Below are 7,090 nucleotides of genomic sequence, written 5' to 3'. Positions count from 1 at the left end.
GCCTCACACACTGTTCCTCCTCTATGGTTTGTTAGGATTCAGTCTGATTGTTTGTGCAGCTGAGAATAAAGCAGACATCAGAGTGTTTGCTGCTTCATTGAACTCTTTATGATGAAAAGGTTTGGATCATAAAGGAGGGATGATGGAGGCTCCAGGTTCTAATTGCAGCCTCTGCAGGACATCAGCACCATGGACAGAGTGCTGGTTTACAAATTTATTTAATATTTTTAATTATTAGCTTTATTGTCTACAGATTGTGGCTCATCTGGTTCCTCTTTGATCAGTATAAGTTCTAGATCCATTTCAGTCTGTAGTGGTTCTGGTTCCTCTGGCTCTTCTTTGAGCTGTAGAGTTGCTGGTTCCTCATCATCCAGTCTCTGGTTTTTATCTTTGTTGTGTAGCAGAACCTCTGGTCTTGATGCTGCTTTGCTTCTTCTGGAGAAGGAAAGTGAAACATACACTCAACATGAAGCTGAAATCACTTTCAGGTTTGTTCCTAACATTTCTGAGAACCTGAAGAGGTATTCCTTGTTTAATGGGGAATTAAAATGACATGTCCTAGTCCTCTTTTTTCTTTCTTTGTTTCTTTCTTTCTTTCTGCATTGCATGCTGAGAGTGTGTTGGTGTGGTGTGTCTGATTGAGAGTGAAAGTATCGTCTATTACCGTTTTTTTCTGATCTTATATTTTTATGTGCTATTTTTTCCAATATTCTTTCTTGTACTGATTCTACACATTGGAGCAGTGCTAATAATGACACAATTAACGGGTGTGGCGGGTGTGGCGTCTTCGCGGGTGTGGCGTCTTCAGGGGCGCCGCCCCTGTCCTTGAGGAACAGGATTCGGATTCAGCCTGATCCATCAATCCCAGTTGAAACAGTTCTCCTGGCTGTTGGAGACATTGTGGGTCACATCAATTTAGGTTACGCTCCTTCGAGAATGAATAAAGGAGTTGTGGCGTTTTTGAAAGAGGAGCGTTTTGTTACCCAGTTGATTGTCAGTGGAGTGACACTAGGTGGAGAGTATTTACAGGTGTCCCCGCTTATTCTGAATGACTTGTTGGAGAAAGAACTCCAGTGCTTTTGGAAACTCGCCAGCGGTTTCAAAACAGTGGGGCTGGGATGTAAAAGCGATAAACTTAAACATGTTCAGTCTTTTAGGAGACAGGTGTTTATGTTTTTAAACTCTGCGACACAGACGCTGGAGGTGTCTTTCAGAGTCAAATATGAAGAAGGATCTTACAGTGTTTATGCAAGCACCAGAAACATGAAATGTTTTGAATGTGGGGATGTTGGACTTAAAAGGGCCGCTTGTCCGCATAAAAACCCGACAGAAAAGGCTAGAACAAATCCAACTGTTGGAGCATCAATGAGTGCTGGTATTCATCCGGCTGCGGAGGAGGGGGTGGCTCCCCCGGTAACTGTCTATGATGCTGAAAAGGGAAGCAGCGCTATCGATAGACAGCCTATGAGGGACGAAATAGAAACCTGGAAATAATGTTCTGAAAGAGTCTTCTAACTGTGGTCATCTTGAGAAAGAAACAGATCAGACAACTAATTCAATCTGTGTTGCTACTGATTCAGTGTTGCTGCCTCCAGGTGAGGGGGCGTCCCAGCCTGCACCTGACGCTCCACAGGTGGATGATATGGAGTATGACAGTGAATCAGACACCGCAGATTCCCAAATATACAGTGGTGACTTGTATACTTTAGAAGAAATCAATGTTTTCCTTGATGAAATGTTTGAAAAAAACATGTTAAAGTTACTGATTATTTTCCTGATGTTGAAAAATGTATCAAGAAGGCACCAGTGGTACAGAAAATGGTTGGCTTTGAAATGCTTGATGAAAAGAAACGATTCTGTTTAAAAAAGCATATGACAAACATCCAGAGACAGTTATTAGCAAATAAAGGAAAAGGATTAATCCAGAAGTAAGGTGTCTTTGTCTGTCCTTCCTTTCTTTTTCACCTTTATGCATAATATCAGGGTGGGATATTTAAACATCAATGTCCACCCATCCATATAAAAAAACAGTCAGTTTGGGGATGATCATTCAAAAGAAGTTAGATGTTGTGTTTTTACAGGAGACACATACCGATCATGAAAACGAGATAGAATGGGGTATTGGAAAGGGAATAATTTTTTGTCTCACTTCAGTCTGTGTGGTCTGTGTTTTTGTGTGTTTGTCTTCCTTCCTTCACCAGGCGGCATCTGGTTCTGATTCTCCTCCTCACACACCTGCTGATGGTTACCTCCTTAACGGAGTGTTCTTAAGCTGCTGACTGCCACTACCTTGACGCCAGAGTGTTTTCCATTTTTGGGTACTCTAGCCAAGATGAGTTTTGCTGAGTCAAACTGAGTTTTTTCAACCTGAGTCTTAACATTGCTTTTTGTCTTTGCCTCTCGGCTGGAAGTCATCCTGCAAACTGGATTTTTCGGACCTTCTCTCCCTGGAAGGATGAACTGAGCTTCAAACTGAGCTGAGAAAACAAACCGGAGGTTTGGATCCACTTTTCCGCGAGGAAACGTTTTAGCTTCACACTGAGCAAGGGGTTCATCTGCACAACAGTCCATTCAAGTACCGCAGGAAATCTAAGTGGCAGTCAACCTTTCTCCGTTTATCTACAAGAAANTACTCGAAACGAAGTCATTTAGAATGTTTTTAGAGCATAAACAGTAGTGTATAGGATTTCCTGAAAGCGCGTTCACGAGTCTACGGAAACCGCGGCAGACCAAACCAGATGAAAGTGCGCATGCAAGCACCGGAAACATGAAATGTTTTGAATGTTGGGCATTAAAGGGCCGCTTGTCTGCATAAAAACCCGACAGAAAAGGCTAAAACGAATCCAACTGTTGGAGCATCGATGAGTGCTGGTTTTCCTCCCGCTGTGGAGGAGGGGGGGCTCCCCTGGTAACTGTCTCTGATGCTGAAGAGGAAACCAGCGCTATCAATAGACAGCCTATGAGGGACGAAATAGAGAAACCTGGAAACAATGTTCTGAAAGAGTCTTCTAACTGTGGTCATCTTGCGAAAGAAACAGATCAGACAGCTAATTCAATCTGTGTTGCTGCTGATTCTGTGTAGCTGCCCCCAGGTGAGGGGGCGTCCCAGCCTGCCCCTGAAGCTCCACAGGTAGATGGAGTATGACAGTGAATCAGACACCGTTTCAATCTCAGATTCACAAATGTACAGTGGTGACTTTTACACTTTAGAAGAAATCAATGTTTTCCCTGATTAAATGTTTGAAAAAAACATGTAAAAGTTACTGATTATTTTCCTGATGTTGAAAAATGTATCAAGAGTGCACGAATGGTACAGAAAATAGTTGGCTTTGAAATGCTTGATGAAAAGAATATATTCCGTTTAAAAAAGCATATGACAAACATCCAGAGACAGTTATTAGCAAATAAAAGAAAAGTGTTAATCCAGAAGTAAGGTTATGATTATAGAACACTGGGTGGTCTTTTCTTTAGTGTCATTATCCTTCCTTTCTTTTTCACCTCTATGCATAATATCATGGTGGGATCTTTAAACATCAATGCCCACCCATCCATATAAAGAAACAGTCAGTTTGGAGATGATCATTCAAAAGAAGTTAGATGTTGTGTTTTTACAGGAGACACATACCGATCATGAAAACGAGATAGAATGAGGTATTGGAAAGGGAATTATTTTTTGTCTCACTCCAGTTTGTGTGTTTGTCTTCCTTCCTCCACCAGGCGGCGCCTGGTTCTGATTCTCCTCCTCACCCACCTGCAAGGGGTTACCTCCTTAACGGAGTGTTTGCCACTTTTGGGTACTCTAGCCAAGATGAGTTTTGCTGAGTCAAACTGAGTTTGAACTGAGTCAGCCTGAGTCTTAACATTGCTTTTTGTCTTTGCCTCTCAGCAATTAGTCATCCTGCAAACTGGATTTTTCGGACCTTCTCTCCCTGGAAGGATGAACTGAGCTTCAAACTGAGCTGAGAAAACAAACCGGAGGTTTGGATCCACTTTTCCGCGAGGAAACGTTTTAGCTTCACACTGAGCAAGGGGTTCATCTGCACAACAGTCCATTCAAGTACCGCAGGAAATCTAAGTGGCAGTCAACCTTTCTCCGTTTATCTACAAGAAACCGCATTCTGGGTCACCCTGTCCGCCCTCCTCCGTATGAGACAAACACCAGAACACATTCCTCACCTACTGGAGTATAAGAGTCAACCAATTCTCTGGAAACGTGAGTCTGCCTACCTTTCCTCCTCTTCAAGTTCGAGAATCAATTCTCCCACTGAACCTTAACTAACCACAGTGTCATCTCCTCACCTTTCAGTTCCGGTTGAGCAGTGTTCAGAGCAACACTGGAATCTCCTCCAAACTTCTCAATAAACCTGTTAAAACTTTTTCCCTTGTCTCCCTGGACTGGTTTATCTGCATGTGGGTCTGAGCTCTGATAAAACCATGACAAGTTCATCTGCTGGTGTAGTTATTTTATTTTCACCACGATTGATTGATTGATAGACACAGGTTGCTTTTAAATTTCATTTCTGGAATGGCAAAATTTGCAATATGGATATAAAGGAAGAACACAATTAATGGTCATCAAACAGAAGATGCTTCTGTGTCATTTAAGAGACTGGTCATTGCTCGGGTTCGGTAGAATTTGAGTTTTTTAAGTTGACAAAGAGCATAGATGTTTTTGTAAGTAAATGGGGCATTAATTGTGTTTTGTGTCCGGTGGATGAAGAATCTCTAGTTTTTGCTTTTTGATGTTTTTATTTTAACTTCATTTTGTTTTTATTGATTGCTAGATTGTGTAATAAAGGCAATTTTAAACTCAAACTCTTTCTTTTTTATTTCTTTCTTTATGCATCTATATATTTTAAATACACCAGTAAATTTCAAAATTTCCAAACAAATAATTAAAAAATCCTTAAAAATGAAGAAATAAAATAAACATATTAATTTGAAAAAGAAATGTATGTTAAAATGTATTCATTTATTTAGACAACAACATTTGTTAGGTGCAGAACTGCTGGCAGATGCAAGTTCATTTTCTGCATAATGAGAATATAATCAGTCACTTTCACCAGTGTATTTTCAGTGCTATGAGAAGCTCTAATAGGTGACTGTAACTCTTCAAACAGGTCATTATGCTGTAAGTCCTCAACCATTTTGTTCAGCAAAAATGTCTGTGGTAGCCTGTGGTATTGATATTTTTATTTTCTGTTTTATCTAAAATCATGGCAGAAATCAAAGAGAAAAATTCCTTGAATCATAGGTTGGTATTAGGTCTAATATATAAATTTAATTTTCAGACGGAGAAAATATATATTTATAAACTGCAATGCCATAAGAATTTATCTGTTCTTATGCTATGGTGTCCAATTTGTTAAGTAAGACTGTTCCCATCAGTAGGAACTTTAACTATTACATAAAACTTCTAAAATATTTAGGTTGTTTTCAAAGTAGGATGATGAAACCAGAACTGAAGCTTCTGATCTAGTTAATTCCAATGCTTCATCTATTAGACTAGGGTCAGGACTCTGCTGTCCAGTCAGGTTTCTATGTCCCAAATTTTACCCACCTGCAGCTGTGGAATGGGACTGAGGCTACGGTTACACTGCAGGCCTTGATGCTCAATTCTGATTTTTGTGAAATCCGTTTTTTTTTTTTGCGTTGTTGTTCACATTTCCAAATATATGTGACTTGTATGTGATCTCCTGTGTGAAATGAATTCATACAAAGCAAATGTCCCACATGCGCAGTAGAGGACGCCATGACATCACAAGCCAGCGTGCTCTGTGTTTACCTAAGTAAACATGGACGGCAGCGCCGGAGCGCATCTAGTGATCTTTCCCAACCAGAAAAACACAATCTTTTCAAGATAAATACTGCTCTCCGCATCATCGTCTGCCATGGTTGTTGTTTTTCTTGCCGCTTCTTCATAGCAAGATCCAGAATACTGACCTTTGTCGGGTATTAATTGCGTTCAGGTCAGATGAATGTGACCTGGCCGTTTAGACACAGGTCGCATTTGAAAAGATCGTTTCTGAACACTGCAATAACAGAATGGTGAGAAATTCACATTTGTCATTTCTCTGTATCAAAAGTAGATTTCTACCAGAAAGCAGAAAAAGAAATCAGTGGGTCTGTTAACCAGGAAGAGGGGTGAGTTCTAGGGAGGAGCTGAGCTGTTACTGAACTATAGAAGAGACACAAACTTCCACATTCAATACAGTTCTAACATTAACTCTGATCATCATGGAGTACTATGGACTTTCTCTGCTTGTTGCCGCACTTCTGACAGGTCAGATTTAATCTAGTTGCTTTAAGCTAGTTAAACTGTATTCAAACCTTACATTGACAATATCTTTAACTTAATTATTATTCTTTTTTTCCTTTAGGTATCAAATGTGATCAACTTACACCTCATAAGAAGGAGGTCTTTGGTGTGGATAAAAGCTCTGTTGTTTTAAGCTACAATTTTTCAAGGCCAGCTTCAAATGATTATTTCTTCTGGTATCGGCAGAATCCTGGAAAAGGACTAGAGTTTTTGGTCTCTCACACTGGAACAGGAGGAGCATTATCTGAGCCAGTTGCTGGTTTGTCTTTTAAAGTGAGTGATGATAAAATCCAGATGGACCTGCTGATCTCCTCTGCTGCAGTGACAGACTCTGCTGTGTACTACTGTGCTGTGGAGCCCACAGTGACAGGAAACACCAGAACTCTGTACAAGAACCTGCAATAGTCCACTACATCCACTAGAGGGCCTCACACACTTTTAAACCTTTTTTTCAAAGGAAAGATGGCAAATACAGAAGTTAGTATACATGTGTTATATTAAGAAAACAAATGAAAGTGCAAATCGACCTAAAATCATGGTGAAACAGATAATTCTGCACATATAGCAAATACATTCACCACAACTTCAATTCAAAATATAAGAATGTATTAACAAAAATCATTTAAGACAGACATGTTTCAGTTAAAAATGCTTGATCAAACCATTAGAGTTAACCAAATAAAGCCAATGTGTACAAAAATAAAAAGGAATAAAAAATGCTTGAATACCGTATTCTATAAAATGGCGCAAACCAAGAATATATTACCATGG

Source organism: Cyprinodon variegatus, unplaced genomic scaffold (assembly GCF_000732505.1).
Source record: "Cyprinodon variegatus isolate N-32 unplaced genomic scaffold, C_variegatus-1.0 Scaffold2057, whole genome shotgun sequence".
NCBI classification, from domain to species: domain Eukaryota; kingdom Metazoa; phylum Chordata; class Actinopteri; order Cyprinodontiformes; family Cyprinodontidae; genus Cyprinodon; species Cyprinodon variegatus.
This window is presented reverse-complemented; position numbering follows the sequence as displayed.